At 44.0% G+C, this 14,751-nt stretch overlaps 1 long non-coding RNA gene across 2 annotated transcripts; it reads left to right on the top strand.

Annotated features, from left to right (window-relative positions):
* The first annotated feature begins 5,318 nt into the window (after positions 1-5,318).
* LOC143478385 (uncharacterized) lies at positions 5,319-9,508 on the top strand. 2 transcript variants are annotated; one of them, XR_013121736.1, is made up of 3 exons: positions 5,319-5,669; positions 7,573-7,669; positions 7,801-9,508. It is a non-coding gene; the product is annotated as an uncharacterized LOC143478385 (long non-coding RNA). The 2 variants fall into 2 exon arrangements; XR_013121737.1 differs by having other exon boundaries at positions 5,319-6,566.
* The last annotated feature ends 5,243 nt before the right edge of the window (positions 9,509-14,751 follow it).

Here is a 14,751-nt window from a genome sequence, read left to right as displayed (position 1 = left end):
TCAGTCCTGTATGCTGGAGATGCCATCACTTTGAGACCACTCTTCATCTAGTAAATGGATCATTTGATTCTATTTACACATTATCACGGCTTGTTGATTACCTGTAAGATGAAATTTCTCCACATTTGAAACTTAGATTAGGAGGAAATTGAATTGTGTGTTTGATAGAGGCGGGTGGGGGTGTGCTCATGGGTATTAATCTTTACAGTCTTTAATTGCAGGTGATGAAGCAAAGTGAATCAATCAAATTCAACCTATACCACACAGACACAGGCACACACACACACACACATGCACGCTGGAAGTTTCTGGAAGCGTGAAAATGTCCGTAGCTTGCAGAAAGGCCTCCTGAGCTCAGGATTATTGTATAATTTTGCCCTGTTCATTTTCCATTTGGATAATTTACCAACTCCATTAGCAAGCTCTTATAAACCTGCCATACCTCATCCCCAGGATTAGCAAATTACGCCATGTACCTTCTGTACTACACACCAGATCTTTCCATCTATATATAAGTGGTCATCTGCATAATCATTACTCCCCCAAAAGCAAATTATAGTGAACCAAGGGTACTGCAAGGGTTTCCTGGCTGTGAATTCAGTTGAGGGGTTCTCAGTGACACACACAAACAGTCACACACAATCACACACACACACACACACACACACACACACACACACACACACACACACACACACACACACACACACACACACACACACACACACACACCAAGTCATGGTGCCACAGAAGTAATTGCTCTCGCTGTAACCGGCAACAAATCAGACTGCAACCAGCAGCCACTTCCAGGTCAATAATTTCTATTTGGGTCTAAATGAGCTTTTTCTTAACTTATCGGTATTTCTGTCCCACCAAACCCAGCCTCTCTCCAGCCCCCAACCCCTCACTTCTCCACATCCTCCTGGGGTCGATTGGCCAGTCAATCTTGCCGGAAATCTGCACATAATGGAGGCTTGCGTAACCCTCGCAAGACTTGGTGGGCACAAAGCATCATTCAACTTGGGCCCTCTGGAGCTCTGGGGAGATACCAGTGGGTGGTGAGGGTGTGGTCTACTGGACAGGGTACTGCGCAATACCCCAGAGGAACCCGAGCAAGCCTATTCTTCTCCTCTCATGTGGTTCTTTATGCTGAACTTCACCACAGAATCAGCTTCACAACATGCGGAATATATGTAGCTGATAACGTGTAGATAATGCAGCCAAAATAAAGACAAGTAATAAATAAAAATACAATGCACATTTCTGGGAAGAACAGGGCAATGTGAGGAAGTGAAACCACAGAGAACTGATATAGTGCTGGGTTTATTTCTTGCTTTTTTCCCAGGCTGAAGAGGTCATGATCAAACAGTCAGTGGGATGTTCATAATGGAATGTGTGAGTAGGACTGTGAGGTGGAGGAACTGGAGTCAGACACAGGGCTAGAAGCAACATGAGCACAGTGTAATGAGAATGTGTCAACTCCCTGTCAACAAGCAACCAGCTCAACACACACACACACACGCACGCACACACGCACGCACGCACACACACACGCACACACGCACGCACGCACGCACGCACACGCACGCACGCACGCACACACACACACACACACACACACACACACACACACAACATGTATGCAGCATGCACTCACATATCCATGCACACACATGCACACATGCACACATACATGTGCAGGCACTCACACATATGCACACACACAACACACACCCATGCACAGACACAGACACAGACACAGACACACACACACACACACACACACACACACACACACACACACACACACACACACACACACACACACACAGACACACATACACACACACACACACATGCACACACACACACATACATTTGCACATACATTCTTTCACCCATACACAAACACTTACACACACATACATAAGCACACATATGCACATACGCACACATGCAAACACATAGCACACAAATGCACAAATATACACACCCAAATCTAAAATCACACATGCTCTCTCACATATACAAACACACACAGATACTGTCCCTCCCTCTCTCTGTCAAATACACACACACACAAACCCTGAAACACAAACACGCACAGAAGCACACCGTGTGGATCTCACACTGCAACGGACATCCATTCAAGACCTCGTATGTTTTGCATGATTTCATGCACAGCCCACCTGTGCGGCTATGCGGCGGTCTGACTCGGCCTTGTTCTCTGTAATGCAAATGGTCTGCTAGTCCACTGAATCGTGCACAACTCTGCTACTGGGCCCTTTGCACAGCAGAGCAGGAAGGACTTCAGTACTGTGCAAAATATGTTGAACAAATGGAATACGATGGAACAAACTCAACCCTGTGACTAATGTTTCTGTCCACATATTACAATGAACTGCAATAACCTAAATTATAAACAACATTAATGTTTAATTTTTGCTTTCCCGCAAAAAACTAACTCCTATTTGTTTCTGTGTCATAACAGCCACAATATAGTAATAATTTAGTAATAATACAGTAATAATACTATATTCAGCAAATCTGTTGGTTAGAGTCAGGCTAAGTGAACTCAAATTGAACTGAAAGCCGTACATATTTTAACACTTATAACACTTATATACATATACGTATACATATACATATACTATTATGTATCTTTAATTTTAGTCAATGAATAGTCGTACCACCAGTTCGTCCGCCAGTTCAAACCCAACCAAGCGAAGGAAGCACACAGTTCTCTCCATGACCCGGGGTCTTAACATTTAATGACACATGTGGAAAAAAAGAAGAAAAAAAAGGAATTACATATTAATTATTATTATGTAAAAATATCTGTGAAATAATAAAAAAAGCCATTGGTCATTCCTTGCACAACACTGGGTACACTGGATATATATATATATATATATATATATATATATATATATATATATATATATATATATCCATCCATACACATACACATATATATTTACATCCTTCTAACCTTCCAATCTGGAAATGTGTGCTTTGATTATTTTTGAGCACTGGTGCATGTAATGTCACATAACTGACATATGATGTAACAGTCTATCAGCTCTAATAGTTGCCTATTCAAATCTAGAACCATCTTGATCATGTCCCTCCAGTGCCTAAAGTCCACAACCATAAAAAAGATGCCATACGATTATTCCATACAATCTTTCATAGCAGTATTAATTTAAGGCATATGTCATGCGAATGCCGGCAGATGATGAGGTAGCAAATGACGCATGTGGTCGTCTTAAGTGTAAAAACTGATACTATAAAGCTGTTACTATAAGCTATAAAGCTGATACTATAAAATTACAATTTGCATTATTAATTTCCTTGCCATTTCTCTATGGAGATGATATACTGTAACTTGCTACTATTTTAAAAAATGCAGTTCTGGTGAACTTTCGGTACACGCACAATAGGGGGCAGTATGTAGTTGTAAAAGTGGGAGATGTGCCTTCATCAGCACAGCCTTAAAAGCCATCAGAAATGTTTTATATGCTTTAATATTTTGATATTTATCCTGGAGACTTTAATGGTAAAATTGTTTTCTCTACTCAATGGCGTGTCTCCTTCATGTAAAATTCATAATACTTAATACTAGTGAATGAAGCACTAGGAGCAAAGAGGAAAGCCATTTTGTCTGGCGTTGAGAGTCACGTTCTGACTTTTATCCTTTTATATAAAACCACACTGAATTATTATGTGACGAGATTTTTGTCAAATATTATAGAGCTTAATTTCCACCTAAGCACTTCTACAGGTAAAATGTCACCCCCAAGATATTACTTATTTCTGAAACACACAACCTCTGCTACAATAAGAAATACCCAATAAGAGCATAATCTGATTTGTGACATGGCACAAGTCACACAAAGATGATCGCACATATTTCAACCACATCAGTATTGAATCAGTTTATCAATTCATCATCATTTCTCTATCACCACGTCGTCTGTCAGCTTAAGGAGAAGCACTACTGTCACATCCCTATAAAGTGAATTATCACGGGATTTAATGTCCTTGTAAGGAAACAGGAGACACTGTGAGCTACGCTTATCAGGTAACTGTGTAGAGTTAGGGAATCTAGCAGAAAGCCAAGATGGCACTTGCTCTCAGTAAACAAGCAAACACTAAGCAAAGACCTTAAATTGTGGGGAAAAAAATGCTAAAAAATGTAATGAGTATGAGCATAAAGTGTTGCATGATCAGACACAGCATATCCATGGTGTTGAGATGACTGGAGCACACAAAGCCAGGACAGCACACCTGATCTGTACTCTCTGTGATGATCTGCTAGGCGTTCCTCTTTCAGATCGCCTAAAATGACTTTTTGAATGTTTTATTTAAATTGTCGCCCCCTTTCCCCCCTCCAGCGGTGAATTCGAGGCTTTGTGTAAAGTGGAGGAGGAGTGGAGGGAGGAGGGTGTGCGCGATGGTGGGGAGACCACGTCGTTCTCATACTGGTCTCTGGAGACATCGAGCCTCTCAAATAGGATGGCACGAGGGACGAGACAGCGTGAGGTCCACGTCAGATCTCCAACAATTAATCTACCATTAGGCGCCTGAGATTCACCACTCACTATCTTCGGTTTCCTATCTGGAACATAAATCTAATCTCTCTCTCTCTCTCTCTCTCTCTCTCTCTTTCACTCTCTCTCTCTTTCTCTCTCTCTTGCTTCTTTTTCACTGCATTTCTTTCTCTCTCGTCCACTTTCACTCTCTTTATCTCTCTCTCTCTCTCTATCGGTCCTTAGAGCCAGAGACAAAAAAACTGTTCTCTCCTTATAGACGATTAGATGTTTTAGGTTTAGGTTCCCTTTCACTCTCTGAATCTTTTTTCTCTTCTCTGTCCTCTCTCTCCCTGTCTCTCTCTGTCTCATCTCTCTCATCTCTCTCTCTCTCTCTCTCTCTCTCACACACACACACACACACAATTTATCCACAGATACATACTCCCTCTCAGTCCATCCCTCTCCTTTCTCCCTTCTCTCTCTGTTTCTCCTCCCTCTCTCCCTATCTTTTCCCTCCCTCTCTCTCTCTCTCTGTCTCTGTATACCTCCCTCATCGCTCTCCTCCTCCTGAGAGTTTCCTCTCCTTGCACAACAACCTGCAGCCCCCTTTTTCTCGGCTGCGTGGAGGGTCCGCTTATCTCCCAGCACCTGCACTTCGGCGGGGGTGGGGGGCACGGGGAGACGCAGCAGCGGTGCTGGTGCTGGTGGAGCTGGAGTGGGACTCGGGTGGGTGGGTAGCTGGGTGGGGGAGGGTGGATGGAGGGCCAGCAGGGGTTCCTGAGGCTTTGGGCACAAGCCAGCGAGGCAAGAGGAAGCTGAAGGCACGCGCGCTCAAAGCTCCCCTCCGGCCAGCGCAGAGGCAGCGGCACAGACGGAGGCAGAGACGGAGGCAGAGATGGAGGCAGCGATGGGTGGAGTCGCGCCGCAGCTCCCCTCCCGCTCACTCGGCAGACAAGCAGAAGCCGCCGGTGGCGAGACACGCGGACGACTCCCGGCTCCCAGCTTTGTGTTTGCCAGGAGGCTGCTCCCCACACGCACGCGGACCAGGAGAGCGGGAGCAAGAGAGAGAGAGAGAGAGAGAGAGAGAGAGAGAGGGAGAGAGAGAGAGAGAGAGAGAGAAGGAAGACTTACAGGGTAAGCCCCGTTTCCACAGCCTGGCGGATGTGAGACTGTTTTCTTTCTCCACTTTGCCCTTTGTTCCTTTGTGAACAGTCCTGCTCTAGCGAGGGAATCTGCTTTTTTTCCCGCCTCGTAGTGGCTGAGACTCAGTGCTGTGGGTATTGTGTGAGCTGGTTTGCTGCAGATTTGTGTAATCGTTGCCCCCGTCAGGGCGGTGGATTTCCTCTCTCTGCTTTTTCTTTCCTGCCGGATTTGTCAACTGTGTTGGCTCTATTAACATATTCATGGGATTCCTCACTCTTTCAATTAACGAGCGATCAGTAGGAGCCTGGAGTTGCTGAACCTCTGTGAGAACGGGAGGACAAGAAGAACCGAGAGAGAGAGAGAGAGAGAGAGAGAGAGAGAGAGAGAGAGAGAGAGAGAGCCATTCAGATCTTCACTTTTAGGGCTTTTGTCTGTGTTTGCTCTGTCATCTCCATGTTTCAGTTTCATCTCTGTGGTTTTTTTTTGTCATTCTGCCCTGTGTTACGTTTCAGGTTTTTTTCACCCCACAAGTGTTTTTTTATTTGCATTGTCATCTCAGTGAACTGTCCAAAAATGGAGGGAAGAGTCACTTGGAAGATCAGGACAGCAAGTTTGTCTCCCTGTTCATCCCAGAGGTTTGTGCCTCCTCCTAGGACAACAACTGTTACTGGCTCCTTGTTGAACCCCTCTGAGCTGATCCTCCATGAGCACCCTGTTCCTGATGAGGCATTCCCTGGTGCTGGTGGGAGGGGACGAGACAGGGAGGCCTGACTTTCGGACCAGACGGCGCCGCTTAAACCCGACGAGGAGAAGGACGAGCGATCCGATGGAGCCTGCTCGCCTGGTCCAGGTTCACAGGGCTGTAGGACTACAGCTCAGTAACACCGGGTGGGATTGCCGGACTGACACCTTCAAAACTGGGACAATACAAAACAACAAAAAAACAAAAAAATTGAAGACAAAGGTTTAACTGCTCTGTTATATTGATAATGTGTGCTGAAAGCCAACAAAGATATAGAGAGATATATTCCTTATATATATTATATATATATATATATATATATATATATATATATATATATATATATATATATATATATAATGTATATAAAGAGATATTCCTTACATATTAGGAAGTGGGATGAATGATGAATGTGGGAATGGTAGTTTAGTGAACTAAATGAAACATTTGTGGATTAACGTGAGAGGGACGTGCACGTGAGAGAGAGGGGCGTGCACGTGAGCGAATTCCACTGGCTGGAACGCCTGGCGCACGCCGCTGTCCATCTTTTCCTCTTCCATTTGGGAGCTTGCGCGCCCCTCAGAAAATGAGAGTCGTAATAACAGTCATTGTTCCCTTTTTCTGACAGCCATCATTGCATTGCTTCTTTTTTCTCTCTCCCCCCAAACGATCTGTAATTTGCCTCCTGCTGCTAATGGATTTTCTGTATGACTCCCCTCTTTCGCTCTGTCGTTCTCTCTCTCTTTCTTTACCTTTCCCTCACTCTTCCTTTCCTTCTTTCTCTCTCTTTCCCCCCTCCGTCTGCTCTCTCCTGTTCTCTCTCTGCCTCATCTGCCTGTGTACGTGTGTGATGAGCATGTTTGACTTGGCGTGGTAACAGTGGTTGAGTGTTAATGTGGCTGCCGGTAGTTAAGGACTAGGGGTGATTAGCCAAAGGCTGAGATGTTAAACCTGTGCATCTTCTTTCCTTCCTATAGTTCACTCTTCCTTTCATACCTTCAGACATCCATACATCCATCCATCCATCCATTTCCTATTCTACACTTGTGCTTCTTTCCTATTTGATTATTTATCATTCTGTGCCAATTGCCACACTGAAGTGTATTCTGTGCATGTTGAGTTGAACTAACTCAAATCATCTGCTCATTTTAGGACCCATAGGGGTCAGTGAGACCGCAGCTTTCCCTCACACCTGGACACACCCTCCGAGAACGGAACAGACGGACAGAGTTTGCACCTCGTCGCCCAGGTAAACATCTCTGCTTGGCCTCACCCTCCTGAAAGAGAAGGAATCACCCCAGCTACTCCTGGAGCTCCGCCCCTTCTCCTGGAGCTCCGCCCCTGCTCCTGAATCCAAAGCGTGTTTGTTTCTGTCTACAGATTTGACCTCTGGCAGGACCCCTGTCCTGCGAAAATGGCCAATCTTCAATGGAAGCCCATAGAGAGCAGGCTCTGGTTGGCCTGTGGGCCACGGTGGAGGTGGGAAAGTTCAGGCGCCTTCCCTCGGCCCTCCCTCCGCCCCTCCTCCCCTCTCTCTCGCCCTCTCTCTGAGGCTCTCTTCGGTGACGGGTATTCTTGGGTGGATAATACGGATCACGTTGTTATTGCTTAAGAATACGCGTAGTTGAGGAGAGTCATTTACGACCGCGCCTTCGGGGATCTGACCTCTGCTGAGTGCTCTCCGAAACGCCCTGGCCTGGGCCACCTCCGTCACGCTGTTAGACACTAGAAGAGGGGGGGAATAGACGTTTCTATCGGGGTTCATTTATCAGTCCACCACATAATCATTTTCTGCCGCACTTCCATTGATTTCTCCCCTGCAAGCCTTCATGTTGCTATTACTTCGGCGTTACCGCGAGCCGCGTCAGGAGACCGGCGTTTCCCGCTCTCCTGTTGAGACATCCGTTCTGCCATTCTTTGTCATGCAATTTTATCCCCCCCCTCCATCTTTGCTATCATCCATCCTGCCTAAGCAATGGTTTATGTAGCGCTATTCAGCGAGTCGCATTTTGCATTTCACACAATTTGCTTGCTTGGCTTGAAGGCTGGGCGGAGATGTGGGGGTGTTTATTCTTTACTCTCTTCAGGGAGTGTTTCAGTGTACACACGCCTGCTTGCCTCTCTGATGGGAATGCAGTTACTGCTTTTTATTCGTCGTCTTTAAAAGCCGCAGGATCCCTTGGACTACATGGAGTTCTCGCTCGCATTGATTTCGAGAAGGCATTAGGCATGCAGCCGATGGCAGAATGCCCTCCAAATTTATGACGGCCTCAGTAAGATGGCAAAAACCCGTGCAGTTTTATACCTTAATATTGGGACTGGGCAAAAGAAAATGCTAGCTTTTGTGCATAAAATATAGAAGCTTCATTCTCTGCATATGCAGACGCATCGGCACATAGTGTATAGGGAATCATGGATGTGATAATTGTGTTTCTGTATAGCTAAAATGTCTTAAATGCCTTTTCCTCTACAGATAAAGACCCATACATAAAATGATGCGCTCTGTAAAAACACTAATTACGTTTTAATGATGCAGTCTGAATGCTTGAGTTATGTTGGTGAGAACCAATGAGGCCTATCCCACCTGATAGTGACCATCACATTCTGCAGAGTCATCTGATTTAAATGTCATCATATTTATTTTCCATATTGTAGTATATTAACCAAAGAGTTTCGCTGAACCGAACCGACAGTGGGAGGTGTGGTGCATTTTTTGAGTATGCATAATTCTTTGTCAGGAGTATGAAGTACTGAATTCCTTTCTTCAGCAGGAAAGGTTAATTATATTTCACCTTTTGAGGCCTGTTTCAATTGATATTGAAGGGAAGAGACAGGATGGCTGAATTAGACTGCCTAAAATGAGCCTTGACCAGGTTCTTCAATACACTCTGATGCTTTAGCTTCAGAGATGAGCTGTGAAAGTTGAAAAACAGCAAGTCCTTGTGAAGAAAAAACTCTGTGGCCTGAAGGATAAAAAAGCCAGATATCGGACATACCGTTTGGAATGGCAGAGCTCAAAAGCAGGTGACACCGAAGCAAAGATGGCTTTAAGGAAAAAAGTAAATAAATAAACAAGGTATCACAATAACATGGGGATTTTGTTGCGTTGTCTGTATTTTGGGCGATTGTGGAAGGAAATCTGAGCACTCAAATAGAAGTGGTATTGTTACTGCAGGGCAAAAACAGGTATACAAAATAAAGTTCTCAAGTGAGTAAAAACAAAAGAAAAACCACTCTTACTTCATTCTTTTTTCTTTTCTTTTCTTTCTTTCTTTCTTTCTTTCTTTCTTTCTTTCTTTCTTTCCTTTGGAGCCCAGGTCATCGCTGCGGTTATGAAGCGGAAGGCTTTTAAGCTCTGTAGATGAGTGTGGCCCTAGCTGTGGTTGGCTGCAGTAGGCAAGCAGTCAGCTGTGTAGAATCAATCGCTCAGAAAGCACCCAAGCTCAATAAATGCTTCGGTTTTATTAACTCTTAATACAAACATCCATACATCTTAATGGACTCCAGTTTTACTATGAACTATTTGCTCTCAAATTAACATTTAACCAAAAGAGGTCTCTATTACCGTACTGTCTAAAATCAACGTATAAATAAAACACTCTTGTGCAAAGGCACAGTACATATTCGCATAAATTACATTACAGCCTGAGCAAATAGTCATGCATACAGATGGAGGAGAACAGGGGGCGGGTGTGTGGGACAGTAGAGGGGGCGAGGCTCAGGCCAGACTGCTGAAGAGGGGATTGGTAGGAAGGGAGGGATAATAGAGGGGGCGGGGCTCAGGCCACACTGCTGAAGAGGGGATTGGTGAAGTCACTGTGTGGGTCAGCCACAAGTACCAAATTTGAAATGTGATGTTACCAACTCTTGTATTATGTATCATATCTTTGAAGATGAATTGTTTTTTGTTGATTAAATAATTACAGTTCTCCAATAAATGCAACTTCTAAAATATGCATAAATCATGTTTGTCCCATGCAGCAAGTTAATTTTTGCCATTTAATATGGCTTTCATTATTCATGGTTCCTTATTTAGTGATGTTGCTTACAGATGCCTTCTAATATTTACCACTTAATGATGTTGTCTCCTCAAAATAAATAGTTCTTAAAATGCATGAAAAAAAATTCAAATCCAGGGGGATTTGATTCATATATGTAAAATTTCAGTTATCATGAAATTCTCTATTGGCAAACTCATTTCATCCTCCAGTGCAGGTAAGAACGAGTGGTCATGTGACCAAACTTGGCTCAAGCACCCAGGTGAACTTCATTCAGCGGGCAGCTTGCTGTCATGTTGCATTCCCATCATGCACCAGTATTGACAGCAGCCACGGAGCCTCGTTCTCATCATAATGACACTCTCTGAGCTTCTGGAGACAGACGCTCTCACAGAGAAAACACACATCAGGCAATCCCATCGAAAGAGGCTCGCCGTGACACGAGCAGGATGAGCTTCCAAAATGTGTGATGTGATTCATAAAAAAAGGCATCATAACTAGATTTGCTTTATTCAACCTCTATGAGGGAATTGTCTGAAATCATTGTTATATATATTAGTATGTGTGACCTTGTTTTGATCATGTCGTCCACATACTATATTTGGGCTTGTGTGCTTTCACATGCTGTCTGCACTGATTTGAATCAGCCATTAAACAGACAGATCCATATATTCCCCAAATGAGGAGGAGGATACACGTTGATTAAGGCAACCACGGGCGGCACACACACGTGGTTGAACTCAGGGCACCACTATCACCATGTGCAGGTGAGAGAACAGCAGGCGCGTGTGTGTGTGTGTGTGTGTGTGTGTGTGTGTTTCTGTGTGTTTTATCCTTCGAGGAGCAGGCTTCACCCCACACCCTTCCCCAGTACTCTCACCCATCCCCCTGTGCAGTTTTGACTCCTCCACCTATGCACCACTCACACTCCACTGGGGCCTCCGCTGGAAAACAAAACTCCACCGCTCGGTCTGCTCCATCCTGCTCCATCTCACTCCATCCTGCTCCATCCCACCTGTTCACAAATGCCACGTGCCAAGATGTGGGAGGTCGAAGTCTTTTGATACTTACGCATGGACATTTGAGACTGATGTCTAATTCTTCCACATTGGGCACATAGGAACAGGATTGTGTGTGACAGACCAGCTCTTTCCTGGACAAAGCATCATGTCTGCACATCCTGAGGTCAGGTGAAAACTCTTGGGTTATTTGAATATTTGAAGCCTGCTGCCACCCCCTCCTCCATAAACAAGCTCTGACCTTTAGCTACATTATCACCTCCTGAAGGTAGCACACAGTCTACCTGTTTACTGTATCATGAAGACCACCTCCAGACAAAACCCCTTCCTGCATCTCAACCACTGTCCCCTCGTTCCAGAACACGGGTCATATCTTTAATTATTCTGTAATAATTAGTCCAATAGGGCATTTTCATCTGCGTCGATATGATGGCTAAAGGTAGAGTGCTTGTTGCGTAAGTCGATGAGTACACAGAGGTCATTGGTATGCATGCCATCTGCCCTCAAACTGCTCACAACAGTTTGTTATGGATCTAATAGAAGTCTTCTACTGGGGAGAAAAAACAAAGAAGCAAAGAACAGAAGATTCAGATAAGTTACCCATCATGCAATTCCTACAATTCCCAGGAATGCACTGGTAGTAGTAAGCATTCTCAGACCTATTTGGTGTTTCAAATTACTTAACAACTGCAATTTGCAAAGCTTTGGGTGATCAGACATCCTTGGGTGATCAGACTTAACAAAAAAAATGGGAGAATTTCACAAACGTCTGGGATTTTGTTTTAAGAGAACATTGAATATCGAGAAGTGTTTGATTCACAAACTAGTCATGCCCTCCTCTCCTCTACCATGTCAGATATGGTCACCCTACCAAAACACACATTAAAAATGCATATAACACTACTAATGCATCTGAGGAAAGTCCAGTATTTGAAGACCAAATCCTTCAAAATCTAGTCTTCAAGCCGATTCACGTGGTTTCAGAATTTTGATTATACTGATATATCAGTTATTTGAGTTGTTATAAACTAAAACCCTATCAAACTAAAAATAAATTCAAGAGATATTCAAACAAATACAACAGCAACGGTTTACTTTACTGTACTTAAAAACAGCCCCGTCGACAGGGGGGGACAACCGGGTCTGTTGTCCCGGGCCCCAGGGCCAGGGGGGCCCATCAAAGAGCCCAGCAATTAATTTTTTATTTAAAGTCTATAATTTTTTAATAATCTTGAAATCTTTCATTAATATAAAATAATTCTGTACTCAAAATAAGCTCAATGGCTAAAATATATGTTTTTTTTTACCTATTTGCATATTTTCCATTAAGTGCATACACCCCCGCCTTTGTTCATTGCGCTGAGGCGCGGCGCGCGCGAAGTTACAAAATTCGAGAGGCGCGCGATCTCGCGAATCAACAGCGCATGAGGCCCTCGCGCACGGCGGTGCGACTGCGATTACGTCATTTTCGCGCGAACCAGAGTCAGCTGTCAGAAACAGCTTTGATGTGTGGCTATATTATATACTATATGCCATAACTCAAGGATTGTCTGCTACAGAGAAAATTCAAATGACGTGCGCGGGGGGGAAGGGGGGGGGGGGGCACATGAAACTTTCTTGTCCCGGGCCCCAGCAAGACTGTCAACGGGCCTGCTTAAAAATTACTTGTACTTACTTGTACCCAAAATAAAAAATGAATTGCCATGAAAATACAATCCAAATCTGAAACATTTCCTGATTGCTTACATAAAGTGGTTTGCTTAGTTATATAGTGAATATTTTAAACAGTCTGACCAGGAAAATTTATAGTTTACTATGCTGAATTACTAAATGTCTTAAGATGTAGTGACACTAAATACAATTATGAAAAACATAATTGGCATATGTGATTTGCTGATGGTTTGTTGATAGCCATTGTCAAAAGCTGATAACAGCTTCAGTTTTGAATGTTGCCTCAGAGAAGCAGATCAGGGCGTTGGGCTTTGGTTTATCCTCCAAAAGATTGACGCCAGCAGGAATTCCAGATCAAATGTTGCCAGATTCATGCGCTCAGGGCTGACACACTGACACAAACAGCAGCACACGTCTCTGTTAAACAAATGGTTCGTCGAGCTGCAGCTGACTTGGAGATCAAATAAAAGCTCTCCGTAATACTCCAAAGGAGGACAAGCCTTGTTCCAACGTGCGAGGAGACAACCTGTCAACGCTAATCAACTTCTAATAAAATCTCGCAGTCACCTCAGGAGCAAAAAAGCAGTGCCATTCTAATTGTGTTTGCTGGCTTTGGACGGCTTAAAATATGTGAACAAACCAAGCAAAGGAACCATTATGAATGGGGGGGGAGAACATTCTAGAAACATCACCAGCAATTTGTTGGTGGCACCAATGGCAGATGTCAGGAGGGATCCGTTTGCTGCTGGCACATCCGTCAATGCTCCCAATACATCTGCTCACACCTGGCCTTCACGTCAACCACACGTCTCCCCGATTAACGGCGAGTGGGTTCGTGACAGCCCACGCGGAGCCGAACGCAGCCGAGCATGTATCTCCAGGGAGAGATTGCTTCCGTCAGAACGCTACGGAGAGCCTGTGCCACCGTGACCATCAGGCCCACGCTGGGTCACCCAATCATCCACACACTCCACACATTCCACACGCTACACACGCACTACGCACCCTTCACGCGCTCCACTGCCCGTGTCCTACGGATCAGCGATGAAAAGGTCTGTGGTCTTTTTAAGATGTCCCTGATCCCACCAGTCATGTTTTAGGGTTCAGTTACACCTGGCCATTAAAATAACCCAGTATACCCACATGTGGACGGCTCTGATCAGACAGTGAACGGGGAAGCTTTTGTGCAGTCACACCTGGAGTTAAAATGCGCATTGTGTAATCTGACTGGTCTTTGTATTGGTACGTTTTCAGTGTCGCAAGATGTTAAGAAAGTGTATAATAAGAGTTTTAATTTACAAGGCACTTAAACTGCAACATGTCTGAATTTACATTAATTGAATCAGACTTAAGAATATGTATCCATCAAGATTGAGATATGGTTGCTTTGTGATGATAATGTATAAATGGGACCTTTATGCTTCAAAACAGAATGATACCTGCAGAAGCTGCAGTCATTAGAAAATACATAAAATGATGATGAAACATCAAATGCCAGTGGGCTATATTTTAGAGCATAATTGACTTTACTTCCTAATTTGGACTAAATGAATATACCAACAGAGTTTTAACAATTGATCATGTTAATTCTTTCTATGCTGAAAAACCAAATATGAATACCACCCACAATACTGATCCTAGAA

This window comes from Brachyhypopomus gauderio, chromosome 16 (genome assembly GCF_052324685.1).
Source record: "Brachyhypopomus gauderio isolate BG-103 chromosome 16, BGAUD_0.2, whole genome shotgun sequence".
Classification (NCBI taxonomy): domain Eukaryota; kingdom Metazoa; phylum Chordata; class Actinopteri; order Gymnotiformes; family Hypopomidae; genus Brachyhypopomus; species Brachyhypopomus gauderio.
Note: the sequence above shows the minus strand (reverse complement) of the source record. Positions and strands in the feature narration are given on the sequence as shown.